The sequence below is a fragment of the Salarias fasciatus genome, unplaced genomic scaffold (assembly GCF_902148845.1).
Source record: "Salarias fasciatus unplaced genomic scaffold, fSalaFa1.1, whole genome shotgun sequence".
Classification (NCBI taxonomy): domain Eukaryota; kingdom Metazoa; phylum Chordata; class Actinopteri; order Blenniiformes; family Blenniidae; genus Salarias; species Salarias fasciatus.
In genome coordinates this window covers 2,228,437-2,251,434 of record NW_021941374.1, presented here as the reverse complement: position 1 = coordinate 2,251,434, position 22,998 = coordinate 2,228,437, and the positions used below count along the sequence as shown (strand labels likewise).

The 22,998-nt window shown below is 47.8% G+C and overlaps 9 non-coding genes across 9 annotated transcripts; 4 read left to right on the top strand and 5 right to left on the bottom strand.

The window, feature by feature from the left end:
* Window positions 1–1,765: 1,765 nt before the first annotated feature.
* On the bottom strand, window positions 1,766–1,836 carry trnag-gcc (transfer RNA glycine (anticodon GCC)). The gene has a single exon. It is a non-coding gene; the product is annotated as a tRNA-Gly (tRNA).
* A 134-nt stretch (window positions 1,837–1,970) lies between these two features.
* trnad-guc (transfer RNA aspartic acid (anticodon GUC)) lies at window positions 1,971–2,042 on the top strand. Its single transcript has one exon. It is a non-coding gene; the product is annotated as a tRNA-Asp (tRNA).
* Window positions 2,043–4,194: 2,152 nt separating this feature from the next.
* trnag-gcc (transfer RNA glycine (anticodon GCC)) lies at window positions 4,195–4,265 on the bottom strand. The gene has a single exon. It is a non-coding gene; the product is annotated as a tRNA-Gly (tRNA).
* Window positions 4,266–4,399: 134 nt separating this feature from the next.
* On the top strand, window positions 4,400–4,471 carry trnad-guc (transfer RNA aspartic acid (anticodon GUC)). The gene has a single exon. It is a non-coding gene; the product is annotated as a tRNA-Asp (tRNA).
* Window positions 4,472–6,623: 2,152 nt separating this feature from the next.
* On the bottom strand, window positions 6,624–6,694 carry trnag-gcc (transfer RNA glycine (anticodon GCC)). The gene has a single exon. It is a non-coding gene; the product is annotated as a tRNA-Gly (tRNA).
* Window positions 6,695–6,828: 134 nt separating this feature from the next.
* trnad-guc (transfer RNA aspartic acid (anticodon GUC)) lies at window positions 6,829–6,900 on the top strand. Its single transcript has one exon. It is a non-coding gene; the product is annotated as a tRNA-Asp (tRNA).
* A 2,152-nt stretch (window positions 6,901–9,052) lies between these two features.
* On the bottom strand, window positions 9,053–9,123 carry trnag-gcc (transfer RNA glycine (anticodon GCC)). Its single transcript has one exon. It is a non-coding gene; the product is annotated as a tRNA-Gly (tRNA).
* Window positions 9,124–9,257: 134 nt separating this feature from the next.
* trnad-guc (transfer RNA aspartic acid (anticodon GUC)) lies at window positions 9,258–9,329 on the top strand. Its single transcript has one exon. It is a non-coding gene; the product is annotated as a tRNA-Asp (tRNA).
* Window positions 9,330–11,481: 2,152 nt separating this feature from the next.
* Window positions 11,482–11,552, bottom strand: trnag-gcc (transfer RNA glycine (anticodon GCC)). The gene has a single exon. It is a non-coding gene; the product is annotated as a tRNA-Gly (tRNA).
* Between the last annotated feature and the right edge of the window lie 11,446 nt (window positions 11,553–22,998).

The window sequence follows — 22,998 nt, the reverse complement described above, 5'->3', positions numbered from 1 at the left end:
CGAGCTACACAACCAGGAAGCCCTGATGGGCTCATGAGTTCATGAGGCCTCATTTGTCCATCGCTCTGGACCAAGTGATCTCTTCACTTGTTGGTCCTGAAGGCTCCAGATATTCTGTCATCTCTCAGGAGCTGCCTGGCCTGGAGCAGGTTCCCAACGTTCTCGAGGAGCATTCTGACCAGCCACAGTGTGGACAGGGAGTCTGTGCTATTGAGGACCGAGATAGCAGACACATCAGGAGGTTTCACCTGGACAAACGATTTCAGGCTCTTCCTGAGGACACAGTGGCAGTGCCCTCTTGTGGACACAGCTGCAAACAGCACCTTTGTGGATTCAGAAGGATCAGTCCGCTGGGAGCAGATTCTGTGGGATCTGAGGAGTTGAGATTTGGCTCATCCAGCAAAGGTGTGGCTTGGATGAAAACCGGCTTTATACAAGAGGGTGTGGGTGTTGGCAGGCTCAAAGAAAACTCGAATATCCCATCAGAGAGTGTGTGGAGAGATTTTCCATTTGGATGTGGGTGTTGTGACTGTCCAAGAAGACTTTAAAACCCCGCTCTGAATGGCACCACACTCCCCAGATGTCTGCAGGGCCCAGGTCTCCCAGTCAGTCGTCAACATGTTGGTGGTTGCGGGGGGCAAACTCCTTCTTCATTGCCATTCCTTTCACCTGCAGGCAAAAGTCACCACTGAGCTGAAAGAAATTTCTGGTCAGGTTCATCTCCACCAGCTTCAACAGTCATTGGCCAGGTCTGGTCTTATCTAGGTAAATCATCATATATCATTAGATTAGGGTTAGGGTTAGAGTAACCCTAACTCGAGGATTATGTAATCATGTAACAAGCCTGGATTACATCGACCATCAACTGGGATGGAGTGACAGACTTCAGGAACCAGGAAGGAGTGACCTTCCGCCGACAGCTGTCACCCACAACTTGGCTCAGTACCAACTATGAAGCACAGGACACGGACAAGAAAAGCTGTTGACAGCAGCCAGTCACTTCAATGGAAACAGACACGCTCCCCGTTGGGGAATCGAACCCCGGTCTGCACGGCGGCCGCATGTGGCTCAGCTGAACTCCCTTAACTTCCCCCATTCATTTTCAATGGGAGTGTCTTTCAGTACAGATCCAATACTCGTTTTCACCACTAGAGCAAAAATGGGGGCGCTGTTTCGCTCCTTCCTCAGAGTTAAGGAAAGCAGTTGTTGTTGTTGTGTGTTTATCAGTCAGAGAGAGAGGAGCATCGACTTTTATCAGATTTACAACTTTATCTCAAAGACCAGGACTGCCAGAGAATGAAGTACTGGAACCAGGAAGTTGTGACTGACTACATGAACCAGGACATGGTGACAGACTACCAGAAAAATGAAGTAGTGATGGACTCCTGGAACCAGGAAGTTGTGACAAGCTACCAGAAGCAAGTGGCCACAGGCCGCAGGAACCAGGAAGAAGAGACGGCTTGCAGGAACCACCAAGTAATGACGGACTGCCACAAGCGGGAAGTGGTGACCAACGACTGAAAGCATTAAGCAGAGACAGACTACTAGAACCAGGAAGGTACTTACCAGTTGTACTTTTCTTCAGAATGAAAACTGTTGACGACAGGACAGTAACTGCACTCTGCATATTCCTCTTTCAGTATGACCAGCAGATGTAGACTCTGCTTTTCATCCTGGGCATGACTGCCTTGTCATTGAAGACCTGGATCACTCAGGAACTTCAACAGGTCCAGCTGAGGCAGATTAAAAGCCTTAAAAGCCCTGCTGCATTGGCCGGGAATCGAGCCCGGGCCTCCCGCGTGGCAGGCGAGAATTCTACCACTGAACCACCAATGCCAGTATGCGGACAAAATTTCACCATGAGAAGACATCTGGTCCAACCGCAGTGACCTCTGAGCCCCTGCCCCCAACACCGTGACCATAACTCCTCCGGTCACGCCGGTTGGACTCAGTGGACAGCAAGGCACCTCTCCTCGTTAGTATAGTGGTGAGTATCCCCGCCTGTCACGCGGGAGACCGGAGTTCAATTCCCCGACGGGGAGTGTCTTTCTTATCACCCATCAACGTTGGCCTTCTTGCTGTCCCTCACTGGATTTCCATGGTGTTTTCTGTGCCTCTGACACCTTGGGCTCACACCCTTGTGTTCTTCTAAGAGCTTTCCATTGTTCTCCACACGATGTACAGCCATACCAAGCTGATCTCACATTAAGAAACCTCACGACTGTCTTTCGGCCGTTGCCAGATGCTAATTAACAAATGTCTTCTTTCGGAACTCTGCTAAGACACAAATGACAGTCATTGCACCAACCACAGTCTCCAGCTTGGCAGGAGAACATTTATCACTGAAACACCAAATGCCTGACTCAGACTCAGACTCAGACCCAGACTCCCTGAATCAAACACAAAAACATGCAGGTTTACTGCAGAGGAGGAAGAGACGAGCTACACAACCAGGAAGCCCTGATGGGCTCATGAGTTCATGAGGCCTCATTTGTCCATCGCTCTGGACCAAGTGATCTCTTCACTTGTTGGTCCTGAAGGCTCCAGATATTCTGTCATCTCTCAGGAGCTGCCTGGCCTGGAGCAGGTTCCCAACGTTCTCGAGGAGCATTCTGACCAGCCACAGTGTGGACAGGGAGTCTGTGCTATTGAGGACCGAGATAGCAGACACATCAGGAGGTTTCATCTGGACAAACGATTTCAGGCTCTTCCTGAGGACACAGTGGCAGTGCCCTCTTGTGGACACAGCTGCAAACAGCACCTTTGTGGATTCAGAAGGATCAGTCCGCTGGGAGCAGATTCTGTGGGATCTGAGGAGTTGAGATTTGGCTCATCCAGCAAAGGTGTGGCTTGGATGAAAACCGGCTTTATACAAGAGGGTGTGGGTGTTGGCAGGCTCAAAGAAAACTCGAATATCCCATCAGAGAGTGTGTGGAGAGATTTTCCATTTGGATGTGGGTGTTGTGACTGTCCAAGAAGACTTTAAAACCCCGCTCTGAATGGCACCACACTCCCCAGATGTCTGCAGGGCCCAGGTCTCCCAGTCAGTCGTCAACATGTTGGTGGTTGCGGGGGGCAAACTCCTTCTTCATTGCCATTCCTTTCACCTGCAGGCAAAAGTCACCACTGAGCTGAAAGAAATTTCTGGTCAGGTTCATCTCCACCAGCTTCAACAGTCATTGGCCAGGTCTGGTCTTATCTAGGTAAATCATCATATATCATTAGATTAGGGTTAGGGTTAGAGTAACCCTAACTCGAGGATTATGTAATCATGTAACAAGCCTGGATTACATCGACCATCAACTGGGATGGAGTGACAGACTTCAGGAACCAGGAAGGAGTGACCTTCCGCCGACAGCTGTCACCCACAACTTGGCTCAGTACCAACTATGAAGCACAGGACACGGACAAGAAAAGCTGTTGACAGCAGCCAGTCACTTCAATGGAAACAGACACGCTCCCCGTTGGGGAATCGAACCCCGGTCTGCACGGCGGCCGCATGTGGCTCAGCTGAACTCCCTTAACTTCCCCCATTCATTTTCAATGGGAGTGTCTTTCAGTACAGATTCAATACTCGTTTTCACCACTAGAGCAAAAATGGGGGCGCTGTTTCGCTCCTTCCTCAGAGTTAAGGAAAGCAGTTGTTGTTGTTGTGTGTTTATCAGTCAGAGAGAGAGGAGCGTCGACTTTTATCAGATTTACAACTTTATCTCAAAGACCAGGACTGCCAGAGAATGAAGTACTGGAACCAGGAAGTTGTGACTGACTACATGAACCAGGACATGGTGACAGACTACCAGAAAAATGAAGTAGTGATGGACTCCTGGAACCAGGAAGTTGTGACAACCTACCAGGAGCAAGTGGCCACAGGCCGCAGGAACCAGGAAGAAGAGACGGCTTGCAGGAACCACCAAGTAATGACGGACTGCCACAAGCGGGAAGTGGTGACCAACGACTGAAAGCATTAAGCAGAGACAGACTACTAGAACCAGGAAGGTACTTACCAGTTGTACTTTTCTTCAGAATGAAAACTGTTGACGACAGGACAGTAACTGCACTCTGCATATTCCTCTTTCAGTATGACCAGCAGATGTAGACTCTGCTTTTCATCCTGGGCATGACTGCCTTGTCATTGAAGACCTGGATCACTCAGGAACTTCAACAGGTCCAGCTGAGGCAGATTAAAAGCCCTGCTGCATTGGCCGGGAATCGAGCCCGGGCCTCCCGCGTGGCAGGCGAGAATTCTACCACTGAACCACCAATGCCAGTATGCGGACAAAATTTCACCATGAGAAGACATCTGGTCCAACCGCAGTGACCTCTGAGCCCCTGCCCCCAACACCGCGACCATAACTCCTCCGGTCACGCCGGTTGGACTCAGTGGACAGCAAGGCACCTCTCCTCGTTAGTATAGTGGTGAGTATCCCCGCCTGTCACGCGGGAGACCGGGGTTCAATTCCCCGACGGGGAGTGCCTTTCTTATCACCCATCAACGTTGGCCTTCTTGCTGTCCCTCACTGGATTTCCATGGTGTTTTCTGTGCCTCTGACACCTTGGGCTCACACCCTTGTGTTCTTCTAAGAGCTTTCCATTGTTCTCCACACGATGTACAGCCATACCAAGCTGATCTAACATTAAGAAACCTCACGACTGTCTTTCGGCCGTTGCCAGATGCTAATTAACAAATGTCTTCTTTCGGAACTCTGCTAAGACACAAATGACAGTCATTGCACCAACCACAGTCTCCAGCTTGGCAGGAGAACATTTATCACTGAAACACCAAATGCCTGACTCAGACTCAGACTCAGACCCAGACTCCCTGAATCAAACACAAAAACATGCAGGTTTACTGCAGAGGAGGAAGAGACGAGCTACACAACCAGGAAGCCCTGATGGGCTCATGAGTTCATGAGGCCTCATTTGTCCATCGCTCTGGACCAAGTGATCTCTTCACTTGTTGGTCCTGAAGGCTCCAGATATTCTGTCATCTCTCAGGAGCTGCCTGGCCTGGAGCAGGTTCCCAACGTTCTCGAGGAGCATTCTGACCAGCCACAGTGTGGACAGGGAGTCTGTGCTATTGAGGACCGAGATAGCAGACACATCAGGAGGTTTCATCTGGACAAACGATTTCAGGCTCTTCCTGAGGACACAGTGGCAGTGCCCTCTTGTGGACACAGCTGCAAACAGCACCTTTGTGGATTCAGAAGGATCAGTCCGCTGGGAGCAGATTCTGTGGGATCTGAGGAGTTGAGATTTGGCTCATCCAGCAAAGGTGTGGCTTGGATGAAAACCGGCTTTATACAAGAGGGTGTGGGTGTTGGCAGGCTCAAAGAAAACTCGAATATCCCATCAGAGAGTGTGTGGAGAGATTTTCCATTTGGATGTGGGTGTTGTGACTGTCCAAGAAGACTTTAAAACCCCGCTCTGAATGGCACCACACTCCCCAGATGTCTGCAGGGCCCAGGTCTCCCAGTCAGTCGTCAACATGTTGGTGGTTGCGGGGGGCAAACTCCTTCTTCATTGCCATTCCTTTCACCTGCAGGCAAAAGTCACCACTGAGCTGAAAGAAATTTCTGGTCAGGTTCATCTCCACCAGCTTCAACAGTCATTGGCCAGGTCTGGTCTTATCTAGGTAAATCATCATATATCATTAGATTAGGGTTAGGGTTAGAGTAACCCTAACTCGAGGATTATGTAATCATGTAACAAGCCTGGATTACATCGACCATCAACTGGGATGGAGTGACAGACTTCAGGAACCAGGAAGGAGTGACCTTCCGCCGACAGCTGTCACCCACAACTTGGCTCAGTACCAACTATGAAGCACAGGACACGGACAAGAAAAGCTGTTGACAGCAGCCAGTCACTTCAATGGAAACAGACACGCTCCCCGTTGGGGAATCGAACCCCGGTCTGCACGGCGGCCGCATGTGGCTCAGCTGAACTCCCTTAACTTCCCCCATTCATTTTCAATGGGAGTGTCTTTCAGTACAGATTCAATACTCGTTTTCACCACTAGAGCAAAAATGGGGGCGCTGTTTCGCTCCTTCCTCAGAGTTAAGGAAAGCAGTTGTTGTTGTTGTGTGTTTATCAGTCAGAGAGAGAGGAGCGTCGACTTTTATCAGATTTACAACTTTATCTCAAAGACCAGGACTGCCAGAGAATGAAGTACTGGAACCAGGAAGTTGTGACTGACTACATGAACCAGGACATGGTGACAGACTACCAGAAAAATGAAGTAGTGATGGACTCCTGGAACCAGGAAGTTGTGACAAGCTACCAGAAGCAAGTGGCCACAGGCCGCAGGAACCAGGAAGAAGAGACGGCTTGCAGGAACCACCAAGTAATGACGGACTGCCACAAGCGGGAAGTGGTGACCAACGACTGAAAGCATTAAGCAGAGACAGACTACTAGAACCAGGAAGGTACTTACCAGTTGTACTTTTCTTCAGAATGAAAACTGTTGACGACAGGACAGTAACTGCACTCTGCATATTCCTCTTTCAGTATGACCAGCAGATGTAGACTCTGCTTTTCATCCTGGGCATGACTGCCTTGTCATTGAAGACCTGGATCACTCAGGAACTTCAACAGGTCCAGCTGAGGCAGATTAAAAGCCCTGCTGCATTGGCCGGGAATCGAGCCCGGGCCTCCCGCATGGCAGGCGAGAATTCTACCACTGAACCACCAATGCCAGTATGCCGACAAAATTTCACCATGAGAAGACACCTGGTCCAACCGCAGTGACCTCTGAGCCCCTGCCCCCAACACCGTGACCATAACTCCTCCGGTCACGCCGGTTGGACTCAGTGGACAGCAAGGCACCTCTCCTCGTTAGTATAGTGGTGAGTATCCCCGCCTGTCACGCGGGAGACCGGGGTTCAATTCCCCGACGGGGAGTGTCTTTCTTATCACCCATCAACGTTGGCCTTCTTGCTGTCCCTCACTGGATTTCCATGGTGTTTTCTGTGCCTCTGACACCTTGGGCTCACACCCTTGTGTTCTTCTAAGAGCTTTCCATTGTTCTCCACACGATGTACAGCCATACCAAGCTGATCTAACATTAAGAAACCTCACGACTGTCTTTCGGCCGTTGCCAGATGCTAATTAACAAATGTCTTCTTTCGGAACTCTGCTAAGACACAAATGACAGTCATTGCACCAACCACAGTCTCCAGCTTGGCAGGAGAACATTTATCACTGAAACACCAAATGCCTGACTCAGACTCAGACTCAGACCCAGACTCCCTGAATCAAACACAAAAACATGCAGGTTTACTGCAGAGGAGGAAGAGACGAGCTACACAACCAGGAAGCCCTGATGGGCTCATGAGTTCATGAGGCCTCATTTGTCCATCGCTCTGGACCAAGTGATCTCTTCACTTGTTGGTCCTGAAGGCTCCAGATATTCTGTCATCTCTCAGGAGCTGCCTGGCCTGGAGCAGGTTCCCAACGTTCTCGAGGAGCATTCTGACCAGCCACAGTGTGGACAGGGAGTCTGTGCTATTGAGGACCGAGATAGCAGACACATCAGGAGGTTTCATCTGGACAAACGATTTCAGGCTCTTCCTGAGGACACAGTGGCAGTGCCCTCTTGTGGACACAGCTGCAAACAGCACCTTTGTGGATTCAGAAGGATCAGTCCGCTGGGAGCAGATTCTGTGGGATCTGAGGAGTTGAGATTTGGCTCATCCAGCAAAGGTGTGGCTTGGATGAAAACCGGCTTTATACAAGAGGGTGTGGGTGTTGGCAGGCTCAAAGAAAACTCGAATATCCCATCAGAGAGTGTGTGGAGAGATTTTCCATTTGGATGTGGGTGTTGTGACTGTCCAAGAAGACTTTAAAACCCCGCTCTGAATGGCACCACACTCCCCAGATGTCTGCAGGGCCCAGGTCTCCCAGTCAGTCGTCAACATGTTGGTGGTTGCGGGGGGCAAACTCCTTCTTCATTGCCATTCCTTTCACCTGCAGGCAAAAGTCACCACTGAGCTGAAAGAAATTTCTGGTCAGGTTCATCTCCACCAGCTTCAACAGTCATTGGCCAGGTCTGGTCTTATCTAGGTAAATCATCATATATCATTAGATTAGGGTTAGGGTTAGAGTAACCCTAACTCGAGGATTATGTAATCATGTAACAAGCCTGGATTACATCGACCATCAACTGGGATGGAGTGACAGACTTCAGGAACCAGGAAGGAGTGACCTTCCGCCGACAGCTGTCACCCACAACTTGGCTCAGTACCAACTATGAAGCACAGGACACGGACAAGAAAAGCTGTTGACAGCAGCCAGTCACTTCAATGGAAACAGACACGCTCCCCGTTGGGGAATCGAACCCCGGTCTGCACGGCGGCCGCATGTGGCTCAGCTGAACTCCCTTAACTTCCCCCATTCATTTTCAATGGGAGTGTCTTTCAGTACAGATTCAATACTCGTTTTCACCACTAGAGCAAAAATGGGGGCGCTGTCTCGCTCCTTCCTCAGAGTTAAGGAAAGCAGTTGTTGTTGTTGTGTGTTTATCAGTCAGAGAGAGAGGAGCGTCGACTTTTATCAGATTTACAACTTTATCTCAAAGACCAGGACTGCCAGAGAATGAAGTACTGGAACCAGGAAGTTGTGACTGACTACATGAACCGGGACATGGTGACAGACTACCAGAAAAATGAAGTAGTGATGGACTCCTGGAACCAGGAAGTTGTGACAAGCTACCAGAAGCAAGTGGCCACAGGCCGCAGGAACCAGGAAGAAGAGACGGCTTGCAGGAACCACCAAGTAATGACGGACTGCCACAAGCGGGAAGTGGTGACCAACGACTGAAAGCATTAAGCAGAGACAGACTACTAGAACCAGGAAGGTACTTACCAGTTGTACTTTTCTTCAGAATGAAAACTGTTGACGACAGGACAGTAACTGCACTCTGCATATTCCTCTTTCAGTATGACCAGCAGATGTAGACTCTGCTTTTCATCCTGGGCATGACTGCCTTGTCATTGAAGACCTGGATCACTCAGGAACTTCAACAGGTCCAGCTGAGGCAGATTAAAAGCCCTGCTGCATTGGCCGGGAATCGAGCCCGGGCCTCCCGCGTGGCAGGCGAGAATTCTACCACTGAACCACCAATGCCAGTATGCGGACAAAATTTCACCATGAGAAGACATCTGGTCCAACCGCAGTGACCTCTGAGCCCCTGCCCCCAACACCGCGACCATAACTCCTCCGGTCACGCCGGTTGGACTCAGTGGACAGCAAGGCACCTCTCCTCGTTAGTATAGTGGTGAGTATCCCCGCCTGTCACGCGGGAGACCGGGGTTCAATTCCCCGACGGGGAGTGTCTTTCTTATCACCCATCAACGTTGGCCTTCTTGCTGTCCCTCACTGGATTTCCATGGTGTTTTCTGTGCCTCTGACACCTTGGGCTCACACCCTTGTGTTCTTCTAAGAGCTTTCCATTGTTCTCCACACGATGTACAGCCATACCAAGCTGATCTCACATTAAGAAACCTCACGACTGTCTTTCGGCCGTTGCCAGATGCTAATTAACAAATGTCTTCTTTCGGAACTCTGCTAAGACACAAATGACAGTCATTGCACCAACCACAGTCTCCAGCTTGGCAGGAGAACATTTATCACTGAAACACCAAATGCCTGACTCAGACTCAGACTCAGACCCAGACTCCCTGAATCAAACACAAAAACATGCAGGTTTACTGCAGAGGAGGAAGAGACGAGCTACACAACCAGGAAGCCCTGATGGGCTCATGAGTTCATGAGGCCTCATTTGTCCATCGCTCTGGACCAAGTGATCTCTTCACTTGTTGGTCCTGAAGGCTCCAGATATTCTGTCATCTCTCAGGAGCTGCCTGGCCTGGAGCAGGTTCCCAACGTTCTCGAGGAGCATTCTGACCAGCCACAGTGTGGACAGGGAGTCTGTGCTATTGAGGACCGAGATAGCAGACACATCAGGAGGTTTCATCTGGACAAACGATTTCAGGCTCTTCCTGAGGACACAGTGGCAGTGCCCTCTTGTGGACACAGCTGCAAACAGCACCTTTGTGGATTCAGAAGGATCAGTCCGCTGGGAGCAGATTCTGTGGGATCTGAGGAGTTGAGATTTGGCTCATCCAGCAAAGGTGTGGCTTGGATGAAAACCGGCTTTATACAAGAGGGTGTGGGTGTTGGCAGGCTCAAAGAAAACTCGAATATCCCATCAGAGAGTGTGTGGAGAGATTTTCCATTTGGATGTGGGTGTTGTGACTGTCCAAGAAGACTTTAAAACCCCGCTCTGAATGGCACCACACTCCCCAGATGTCTGCAGGGCCCAGGTCTCCCAGTCAGTTGTCAACATGTTGGTGGTTGCGGGGGGCAAACTCCTTCTTCATTGCCATTCCTTTCACCTGCAGGCAAAAGTCACCACTGAGCTGAAAGAAATTTCTGGTCAGGTTCATCTCCACCAGCTTCAACAGTCATTGGCCAGGTCTGGTCTTATCTAGGTAAATCATCATATATCATTAGATTAGGGTTAGGGTTAGAGTAACCCTAACTCGAGGATTATGTAATCATGTAACAAGCCTGGATTACATCGACCATCAACTGGGATGGAGTGACAGACTTCAGGAACCAGGAAGGAGTGACCTTCCGCCGACAGCTGTCACCCACAACTTGGCTCAGTACCAACTATGAAGCACAGGACACGGACAAGAAAAGCTGTTGACAGCAGCCAGTCACTTCAATGGAAACAGACACGCTCCCCGTTGGGGAATCGAACCCCGGTCTGCACGGCGGCCGCATGTGGCTCAGCTGAACTCCCTTAACTTCCCCCATTCATTTTCAATGGGAGTGTCTTTCAGTACAGATTCAATACTCGTTTTCACCACTAGAGCAAAAATGGGGGCGCTGTTTCGCTCCTTCCTCAGAGTTAAGGAAAGCAGTTGTTGTTGTTGTGTGTTTATCAGTCAGAGAGAGAGGAGCGTCGACTTTTATCAGATTTACAACTTTATCTCAAAGACCAGGACTGCCAGAGAATGAAGTACTGGAACCAGGAAGTTGTGACTGACTACATGAACCAGGACATGGTGACAGACTACCAGAAAAATGAAGTAGTGATGGACTCCTGGAACCAGGAAGTTGTGACAAGCTACCAGAAGCAAGTGGCCACAGGCCGCAGGAACCAGGAAGAAGAGACGGCTTGCAGGAACCACCAAGTAATGACGGACTGCCACAAGCGGGAAGTGGTGACCAACGACTGAAAGCATTAAGCAGAGACAGACTACTAGAACCAGGAAGGTACTTCCCAGTTGTACTTTTCTTCAGAATGAAAACTGTTGACGACAGGACAGTAACTGCACTCTGCATATTCCTCTTTCAGTATGACCAGCAGATGTAGACTCTGCTTTTCATCCTGGGCATGACTGCCTTGTCATTGAAGACCTGGATCACTCAGGAACTTCAACAGGTCCAGCTGAGGCAGATTAAAAGCCCTGCTGCATTGGCCGGGAATCGAGCCCGGGCCTCCCGCGTGGCAGGCGAGAATTCTACCACTGAACCACCAATGCCAGTATGCGGACAGAATTTCACCATGAGAAGACATCTGGTCCAACCGCAGTGACCTCTGAGCCCCTGCCCCCAACACCGTGACCATAACTCCTCCGGTCACGCCGGTTGGACTCAGTGGACAGCTATTATGTAATTTATACTCTGGGTTGCTTAAGTGTTGTGTATTCCTCTCCATTATTTTGTGTCTATGGTTCTAAATAAAGATGAAAAGAACATTTCGTCCTATTCCTGCATCAAAAAGGGAAAGGCATCAGCAGGCACAGAGAGAGCCAAATGGTGGTGTTGAGAGCGCCTCGGGGACAGAGCCAGATGATTTCGGAGACACTGATTTTCAGAGAGAGGCAGATGAAGAGAGTGAAGAAGCTGAGCGTGAAGAAGCTGAGACTGAAGTGGAGTGTGAGACACAGACAGAGAAGCACCGGACCATCAGGTTTGATGTTGAAAAGAAAATTTGCCTGCTTTGTGTGTGTGTGTGACTTTTTATTTTAATGTTTAGCAGGGACGATACATGCAACGTTGCCTTTAAAAATGGGAAAATGGCCGTGTATTTGCAGTATTTGTGTCTGATCAGGCTCTAGAATACAATGAAAGAACGTACTGAATACAATAAAATTACAATTAATACATTTGTTAAGTATATGCAGTGAATCAGTGTCTGAGAGCTATATGTTATATACTGTGTCCATGCAGAATTTATGTTTTCATATATTCGGTTTGTCTTTCTCCACAGACATCAGCAAATGCAAAGAAGACCCACCAATGCAGCCAGACCTAACATCATTTCCAAGGACCCTGACACGGGACAGGAGGAGGACCTTCAAGGCAGCCTGGTACCACGTCCACCCCTGGCTTGAATATTCCAAACAGCTGGACTCTGCGTATTGTTACGCTTGCAGACACTTTAGCCCTCCCAATACCCCAGACGCAGTCGTTGACTCACCAGTTGGGTTCACAAACTGGAAGAAAGCATCTTACAGAGCGGGGGGGTTTGCACTGCATGCAAGGTCTGAGCGGCACAAACAAGCCATTGTTACATGGCGGGACTATCAGAGAGCTGCAGCAGCGAATGCAACGCTGGTCAATGCCTTAAACAAGGAGCATAACGGACAGATCAGAGAAAATTGGGAATGCATAAAAACAATAGGGTAAGTGCTGTTACTTACTGCCACTCAGGACATGGCTGAAAGAGGTCACTCTGAGTCTGCAGACTCAGATAATAAAGGGAACTTCAGGGCAATTCTCAACACAATTGCTAACCACGACAAAGCTGTTAAAAAAAGGTTGACTTCCATTCATAATGCAAAGTACACAAGCAAAATCATTCAGAATGATGTTCTGGATTGCTTAGCAGATATGGTTCGAACTGAAATTACAGAAGTGAAAAACAGTGAAGTCTTCAGCATCATAGCAGATGAAACAAAAGATGTAAAGAAAAAACAACAGATCTCTCTCGTACTAAGGTACTACTACAATGGAGCTATCCAGTAAAGTTTTCTTCATTTTGAATCCACAGAGAAGCACAATACTTCAGGGCGAAGTGAGAAAATAGTCCACATACTGGAAAATCATGGTCTAGAGTACCAAAAGGACCTTGTAGGCCAAGCTTATGATGGGGCTTCTGTCATGAGTGGTAAACATTCCGGGGTCCAGGCAAGAATCAAGGAGGAAGCAAAATATGCCTTTTACATCCACTGCACCTCCCACTGTCTAAATCTAGTTTTAGTATGTAACGGGGGGGGGGGGATAGTTTAAAAGTGTATTTATTGGGAGTGTAAATAAATATTGGTGGCCGGTAAAGTATTGAAATTGGATGAGTGAGAGCAAGGTGGGACCAAACAAAGAGCAATCCAAGTAATCAAGTACAAGTTTCAGTTTATTTAAAGGTGCCTTAAGGAGTTTGCACGTTTTATGCGAAACAGCGCCCCCTGCAGGCCTTGGGCATAACACAGCTTAGTGAAAAACTCGTCCCTGTGACTCGCATGCACGGAAGAGGGGGACTCCGTCTTCACTCGTTTAGAAGCGCTCAAGTAAGATTTAAGTTTCTTTTACCTGGTGGAGTCTGTGTGGAGCTGTGGCAGTGCTAGAAGCCAGTCTGTTCTTACTTCCTGGAAGATCCTGCTCAGTTGTTGCTCACTAAGCATCTGGCGGAGTAATGGCGGACATAATGAAACCTAACCAGCCGGAGCACGCATTACTCATTCCTTTCAAATTCTCCCCAAAAAAACTCTGGTGCCGGACCGGCACTGTGACTTTCAAGTGACAATTTAGCGCTGTTAGAGGTACTGGTAATGAATATGTTAGGGCACATTGTACACAGCATTAAAAATGTGTAACATATTTATGGTGGAAAATAAGTATTTTTAAGGTTGTAAAACTCCTTAATGCACCTTTAACCTAGAATATTAGAAATTCAGCTAAAACTATAAATAATCTTAAAAGAAGAATAAAAGGTTAAAACAATACAATGGTTGAAACCATTCTGAAAGTGTCTTTAAAATACTGCGTGGGAGGTCCGCGCACTCCCAATATCAGTTCCTGGGTGCTGCTCCGGGGGCAGGGCTTCTCCACACCGCGTGGATGGAGGCTGGATTCCCAAGGCAATCCCAACGCCGTCCGGTGTGGGGTGTAGTTCCTCCTTCTCCTGTTGCTCCGACCACCAGGGGGACGTCCGGACGGTGCCTACCACATACACAAACCGGGCCAGCACAAAGCAGGGACCAAACGACTCCAAGCTCTAGGCCATGTAGTGAGCACCACACCTGACCAGTATAATACTCAGGGGCGTGGCAGGGTTTCCTCCCTGCTGCTGCATGTCAACAGTGTGTGGTGCTCGAATTGGATCGCTCCGCTGGTCCCCGTCCTGGTTCCGTCCTGGTTCCGTCCTGGTTCCGTCCTGGTTCCGTCACGGCTCCAGAGTGTGCTCCCTTGGCGGTGTGGCTGCTCTCCTCCCGGTGCGCTGCTTCCCCTGTGTCTGCTGCTCCCTTGCTGCCAACAGCCGCACTGCCTTTTATGCACCTGTCAATTTGCCACAGCCCAGGAGCGCTGATTGAACACAGGATTGGCTGGAGTCTCACATGGACAGGGGTTCCAATCAAGGTGAAAGAGGAAGAGCTTATTTCAGAAAAAAAAAAAAAAAGAAAACCAAAGGCAAACACAGCAAACCACAGCACACAAAATAAAAACAAAACCCTTTCCCAAGCATCCGATCACAAGTAGACACAGTCAAAGCTGTCCCGGAGGTAGAGGAGTTCTTCTACTTACTAGAAAAACTATATGTGTTTACATCTGGATCTGCTGTCCATCCTAAATGACTGGCTATACAAAGAGAGATGTACAAAGGTGCACCAAGAGAGCTCCAGCTTTTAAGTGACACTCACTGGACATGTCGATTTATAGCTCTACGTAACATCATGGATAGACTGCCTGCCCTAAAGCGACTGCCGCAAGAGGCAGCTCAAGAAGGTGGTGAAAGATCTGTTGAGGCTCGAGGTCTGCTGGCACTGATCGATTTTGAATTCACAGAGCATCTTGTTACACTCTGTAAAGTGTTTGGAGAAACAAAACTTCTGTCTGATATGCTACAGTCTCCAACACTTGACATTTCAAAGGCTGTAGATTTAGTTGAAGCTTTAGTTCAGACATTGAATGATTTCAGGCAGGAGCCTTTTTTTGATGATGTGTGGGATGAAGTGTTGAATGTTTTTGGGCAGTGTGATCTAACACCACCACCTGCAAAATGACAAAGAACTCTAAGCTCTAAACTCAGGGAGCACTGCGTACTGACCACTGTTGGGCAGAGAGAGTTAGGAAGAGATAAAGACGGGTTTCGTACAAACTTTTTCTACCCTGTCATTGATCTAATGCTGAGTGAGCTTGAAAGACGATTTTCTCAGAGAAACTGTGACATAATGAATGGCATCCACGCTCTAAATCCCCAAAAAGATGCATTCCTGAAAGAGACAGCTCTATTCTTATTTGCTCTAATGTATGACTCAATTATTGGTTCAAAAGGATCTTAGAAAGGAAAATACAGACTGGAATGCAGAGACCCCCCAGTACAGTGGAGCTAGTACAGTTCACTGAGCCATATAAAGAAGTGTTTTTTGAGCTCTACAGACTGTGCAAAATAGGAATTGCGATCCCAGTGAGTACTGCTTCTTGCGAGCGGAGTTTTTCTGTGTTACAGCTTGTGAGAACATACCTCAGATCCACCATGAATGATGAGAGATTAAGCAATCTGGTAGTACTGAGCATCGAGTCTAGGAGGGCAAAGGCATTGAATCTCGACTCATTTCTTGATCGGTTTGCCAGAAATCATCAAAACCGCAGAATACAGTTGCTGTAATAGGGCAGCAAATCATCAAAACCGAAAAACACAGTTCCTTGTAATAGGGCAGCCAGTATATAGCATTGTTATATTTTTGTGAAATATTATCTTTTTATATTCCTCTGAAATGTGATATTTTGAACCATTCACTCTGGTTACAATGGGTAACACTGGTTTTTTTTGGGTTTTTTTTTTTTCTTTTATAAAAATACATAAAATAAGATTTTTAATCTTTGTCTTTTTTTGCCCAGGGTTGAATGTGCCCCTCTGACAAAAACCCTGGCCTCAGCCAGGCCCCTCAGTAAAATTGGTCTAGAACCGCCACTGCCACACTGTGACCACAACTAGCATACGAGGGGGTACCCAAAAGAAAATGGAATTAGGTCATAAAATACTAATAATGTGAGTTTTGACTTCAGGCCGTCAGATGTGCTGCAGGTAAGCCTTGTGCATATCTGTGAAAAAGCTGAGCTCCCAGAGTGACACTGACGCCTGTCAGGTGCTATTTATAGCAACAGAGTGCAGCGGTGGTCTGCGATTTTTTCCAAAATGGTGACATTGACTGTGAAGCCAGAGCAGCGCAAACATTAAATTCTGCTTTTTGCTGGAAAAACAGCAGCAGAAACACTCAGCTTGTTGCAGCAAGCCTACAAGGATGCTGCTCTGGGGAAGACTCAGGTCCATGAGTGGTCCGGGGGTTTGAGAAGGGCCAGATGTCGGCGCGTCAGGTCCGCTCAGCCGTGAAAACAATGCTGAGCTGCTTCTTGGCTGTCCAGGGTCTCGTCCACAGCGAGTCTGTCCCTCCAGGTCAGACTGTAAACCAGGACTACTACAGGAAGTCCTCAGATGCTCCGTGAGGATGTGAGGAGGAAGCAGAGCGTCGTGGCGGAGTGGAGCCGGTTGATCCACCACCACAGAGCGCCAGCGGACACGGCGCTGCGCCTCACGCAGTTTCTGGAGAAGAATGGGATGAATCTCCTCTCCCATCCGCCTGATTCGCCAGATGAAGCCTCCAGTGACTTTTTCTTGTTCCCCAGGTTGAAGAAGCAGCTGAAGGGACAGCGGTTTGCAGATGTGGAGGAGGTGACAGAAAAATCGCAGCCGGCTCAAAATGGCACGATTACGCACGGGTGTCACGACACATTGGTGAAGTGGGAGACACGGCTGGAGCGCTGCATTAATGCGGATGGAGATTATTTTCAAGGCGACGGTGATGTTTTATTTTGAAATGTCAGAAATAAAAAGTTACAGTCAAATTCCGGGAACTTGTGGGTACGCCCTCGTATTTATAAATGTATCTCAAACACCAGGGGTCTATTTCACCAAGCAGGTTGAAAAAAACTCTGAGTGAAATCCTGAAATCTGTGTTGATCTACTCGGAGATGGAAAACGCTGGGTTTTCGGTTACACAACAGCTGATTGAAGTTGGATTACTCAACTTGAAGTAGTTTCACCTGGAGTTTAGCACGTGCACGACAACTATAAAAAGCCAGCATTAATGGAGCACCGATTCGACGAGTCACCATGGCAACAGAGAAACAGAGAGCGGCAGCAGCGAAGAGAGAGAGATGCCATGGCAGAAAATTGCTGCCCGTGTCAATGCATAAGTTTAAATGCAGTCCTTTATATCAGAATATTATTGAATATTAAAAATATTATTACAGGGAAACTGTTTGAATGGTTACCTATTAAGGTATGTCATTTAGTTGTAATCACGTGGGTAAGAAGCACAGCAGCTAAAGATGAAATATAAACACATTGTTCAAAAGACCTCAGCATAATCTCATTGAGGGACATCTTTTTAAGCATGTTTAACATTGTAAAGTAGCATAAATACTAAGTGGCTGATGGACTGTGTAGTTGTTTTATGTCACAAATCCATATCATGTTATGTTAAATAATTAATCCTATTTAAGCTAATATTATTATCTATTATTTGAGTATAATATTTTAAAAATGTTATTGATGCAAATATGTATTTTGTCTTTCATGTCCTTTTCTTTTTTTTGACCCAGATTATGAAGGTTCTATCTGCCTGCTGGAGCCCCTTTATGCTACAACATAGAGCTTGACATTTAGCCGACACTGAAATATTCAAATTGTCATCCTTTGTAATAGATCATGGCTGGTCAGCAGCAGGATGGTCCCTCAACTCCCACACCACAGATCAACACTGTGAGATGATGTTCTGTAAACACCAGAGGTTCATTTCATTCAGTTCATGTGCAGCTGGATCATTTAATGTCCTCTATGTATTCCCAGTTACCAGTCAAAAAATTTACAAAATCCACCTACTTAACAAGATAGAGAAATCCCTTAAAGAACAGCAGGATCTGGACCTCCAGATGAAGAAGACGAAATTGGAAACTGAGATACTGGAGCACAAGTTGCAGGTGGGTTCATGGTCACAGTGAATTATGTTCACTATTGGAACATGAACTAAACCCTTTATTTTATTTTTTTTAGTAGGAAACAAAGATGACAAAAGGAAATGTGTGCCATGTCTTTTATTTGCTGTGGCGGTGATGATGGTGGTGATTTAAACTCCAAAGTACTCTACATCTCCAGTTCTATATAAAAAACTCCCATTTGCGAAGAACCGCAGTGCAACACACAATATCTGCTGGGATGTGAGTGGCGACTACGTTTGGTTATGTTGCAAATGTATGAACAGATAAGATTGTGAAATGCAGCATATGGATTGAGACGTGAAGCGGTACCATTCAAAAAGATAACTGTCTGGAAACGTCAAAACATCTCTGCGGTCTGTGAATAATCTCCCGACGAATATTCATTTCCCGCTGCAGTAATGCTGCTCCTTCATCTGCAGGATCGCTGATAAAAGGACATGACATTTTGACAGCTACAGAAAAACTCACCAGCTGACTGAAAGAATGAGGAAGTGGATCAGCGCGTGTGGCTGAAAGGGGGCGGAGCCAGAGAGAAACTTCAGGGTTGACTGAGAAAAACCTGCTTCCAACCACGTTAGAATCACAGTGTGTTACTGCGGTAACTGACCCACAGTTTCAGTTCCCTCTCCTGGTGGAACAGGCTGGAGTTACTCCTCTGTCTCTGGTTTGAGTTCTCTCCCTTTGTGGAATGGAAATCTCAGAGTTTCCCTCATTTCCGGGTTATTGAACACAGTTTTCTTTAAACCTGCTTGGTGAAATAGACCCCAGGACTGTTCCTTCCAGTTGTTTAAAGGGAAAGCCCTGAAAACAGTTCTTCCTGACTGTGAAGGCTCTGTTTCACTGAGGGTTTTCAAGCCGGACCGTTGTGACGTAGATGTGATCCGGGCTTCCCAGTATGGTCATGCTCAGACTCGGCCCTGGCTTCTCTGTGCCTGGTGTGGTGTGTTGGTGTTAGATCCAGAGAACATGGCTCCCAGAAAATGTTTATTTGGATATCCTGGAAAGGCAGTTTTATTTGGCTTTCCTGAAGACAAAATCGCCAGGCAGCAGTGGGAATTATTTCTTTTAGAAGAAGACAAATCCTCCAGTCTCTGTCTGCCGACGGCATTTTGCTCGGCACTGTTTTGCAGAAGCGGTGAGTTAGAACTTTTCAGTGTCCTGTGTTTATTCTGTGTTAGCTATAAAAGTTATTTTAGATGGTAAGGTTGGGTGCTCGATGAAATCATCAGCTGATAGGGGAATAGCGCAAAAAAGTTAGAATTACCACCAACGTCCGAAATTAACAGCCAAACGGCAGATGAATTTTCTGTTTGGCGAGTAAATAGCGGGGTTATCTGCCACACGGGGCAAGCGGGGGAATGTTTTCTACCATAATAATAATAATAGTAAGCGTTTTGGGACGCAAAGTGTGGGATCACTACAAGTTGAAATGTAAACACAGTGCAGCATGTCTGTGGTGCATCGGAGCTATCCTAGCATAACAGCACATCGTGTGCTACACCAAGACGTAGCATGTTTATTATCAGAGCAGCGTCACTGCAGCAGGTCAGTGAAAATACAATCGTCCCATGAGGGTTTCTGTCAGACCTTCTCAGTCCGGGCGCCCCGCCCGTTCTAAATTCTGCAGTGCCTGGACAACGGACAGAAAAAAAAAAGCGCCGCGTTTGCGGCTAATTTGCAGTTGCGCATGGCGGAGCAGCAGCGGCGGCTGCTTGGACACTCCGTGTGAGCAGCGCGCTGCTCGGCATCGCTTCCCCCCGCTCGGCAACTCTCGGCATCGCTCGTCCCCCCACACACACACACACACACACACACACACACGTTCCCCCCTGGCTAAACTTTTATCCTGCAGGAAACACTGTAGATGCAAATAAATATTTTTACAATCAGCTGTTCACACGTCTGAGTCCCAGAGGAGAGCCAGCAGTCGTCACCAACTGTCTTTGAATGCACCACACCGCCGAGGAGGTCCTTGAACGCAACGCTAAATTAAATGGAAGTGATTCCACAGAAGAGGCACAACATGTTCAAAAGTTAAGGCTGGATTTCTGAAGGATGTGCCATTTCACAAACAGCTGATATGGCAACGCTTGTCAGTTATCTCGACTTCCGTACCGGCAAAATGGGTGTGACCAATCACAGCGAGTGGGATGTGCACATGGATGAGACTCGGATGGAGTCAACTGAACAGAGCGTTTTCAGAGGAAGGAGGAAAAGCAAGGAAGCGGCGCAGTAAAAGACACAGATCTAAGAAGCTTTCAGTGCCGGTTATCCTGTATAGGCCCTCTAGATGGGGCTAGAAATTAAATACAAATGAGCAAAACCAGCCGATCAACGTCCCCTTTAACTTTCTGTTGTAGAGCGGTGACATCCTCCTCCCCTTGTGATATTCTCTCCTCCGTTTTTCCATTTCTCTTCGAGTGGGATAGCAGATCTCCCTTGATGCGGCTACAGTAATAGCCTCCAGTATTTCAGTTGACTGATGGCTGAGGTCTTGTTTCAGCAAACGAATTGCATTCAGTATCTCTGCATTTGACGGCCTCTTCGTGGTTATCGTTAGCATCATGGCCAGCATCGGTCAGAGCAACAGAGTTTTGCTCTGTTGCTTTCGAAGGTGATTGTCCAGGTTTACTGGCTTTTCGTGGCATGTTTCCCCAGACTTCTTCCAAGCATAAAAGTGGGTAAAAGTTAAGTTTTAGTCATTCGATTGAGATTGAGATGGCTCCGCCTGCCACCATCGCTGCTCTGTATTTGGCATGCGGAAGTCAGCTCCGGCTGCGGTCGCTTCTGGATCATGCTGCCCTCCGGAGGCGGTATGAGCTCGGTGAGTTCCACCGTCTTGTACAGGAGCTGCGCCTGGACGGCCGGTTCCAGCGCTGCTTCAGGCTGATGCTGTGTTTCCACCAGAAGCGGTGAACAAATGCGATCGCGCACTCCGCTCGCGGCTCTCCTTGGCATCATGCCAACTGTTCTGCGTGGTCGGAGCCCTGCATGCCCTACATCAGCACATCTGTGAAGACCTCCACGCTGATAGGCTGTCCTGGCGGGAATTCGCTTGAAAAGTTCAATTATTTCAACTCGAGCGATGAGCGGCGAGTGATGAAGCGGCGGGCTTCGGGCAGCGGGCGGAGAGCGGCGAGTGGTGGGCGGGGCCGAGTGGCAGTGCAAGTCGACGGGCGCGTGGATTTTTCACAGGAAACGCTCGCAGCTGGCCGCCCGCCACGTCATCGCTCGCCATCTGCCGCCCGCCACTCAAGATTTAGCGACAATTGCGTCATTACATTGACTTTGTATGCAATCTAGTCGCCTGAAAAATTTGCGTTGCGTCCAGTGGAAACACATCGTGAGTGGGGCTCTTAGGCCTGACACCAGCGCTGGACTGGTGCCAAAAATAGACATTCTGAGCCGTGACTGTCCCACCAGGTATTGATGGACAGATGATGAAGCCTGTGAATGAAAAGAACTGGTGACAGTGCTTGTTCACTGTCTTGTTGGCTGTGTGTTTGTCTAAGAACCTTCAACCTGCACCATCCTGTTATTCTCATACTGAGCAGGAACCAAAAGACTGTTTGATCGAGTTCACCTCCTGAAGAAGTTACAGCATATGATGGGATCCTGAAATCAGGGCCAAGAGGAATGCAGGTGAAAGATGATCATTGATCAGTATAAAGATCCATAAATGGTAGATTTGTTGTTTTCGCAGACAGTTTTTTGTTGTTTTCACAGATAGTTTTGATAGACATGAATAAACTTCACAGCAACACAGAGTATTTCTTCAAATGTGACAACTTTTAAAAAGTGAAAGAAGACAGAAAGAAAAGTGAGAAAGAACAACACTTGATGGACTTAATTTGATCACAGCACTGGAATGTAACAGTGATGAGATCAATATTATTATAGATAAATAACATATTGTGATTGGCTGATATTTCCAGACGATGTACTCACCAATTAAAAGTAAACTTTGACCTCCACAGCAGCAACGCCCAATATTTCTCCAAACAAGGAAACCTTTAAGAAGTAGAAGGGGACGGAGGTGGACTGACTCAGATGATCACAGTTCTAGGGCCTTTACTCCAGAAAAACAGTTTAATCATGTTTTCTATACAGTACTTACTGAGAGGCTTCCAGAAATGAGTGACAGCATCCTATAAGAGACCGTGAGAAGTCAAGACAAATAGAAAACTAGTTTAGAAAAACGCAGTACCTCGTTCTCATATTTATTCCATCTAGTGACTTAAAGGGCAACTTCGGTTTTTTGACATCTGGACCTTATTTCTAGGTGTGTGCATGCTCATATACTCTCTCAGACAAACATCGTGCAGCTCGGAGTCCTTCAGAAGTTATTTAGATCCAACCGATGTAGCCGCACTTAGCGGGGGCCACGGCAGGGGAGCTTCAGCGCGGGACATCATCTCTGCAAAGTCGCTCATTTCGGCTGTATTTCTTTTTCCATCGCCAGTGTTATCATAAAATCAGCACGTCTACCGTCTTCAGGTGGGTCAGCTGAAGAGCTGACAGTTTTCGCTAACTTAGCCACAATTAGCTCGGATGGGAACGTTGCTGCGCTCCTCTCCCCAGCAGAGAGGCACTTTGAGTCGGCCTCGGCTGTCACGGTGCCCCGGCGTCTGACTTCCAGGGGCCGAGTTGGAAAACGGCCCTCAGCTGCTCCACGGAGGCTCCGGACACCGGCGAAGACGCACGGCT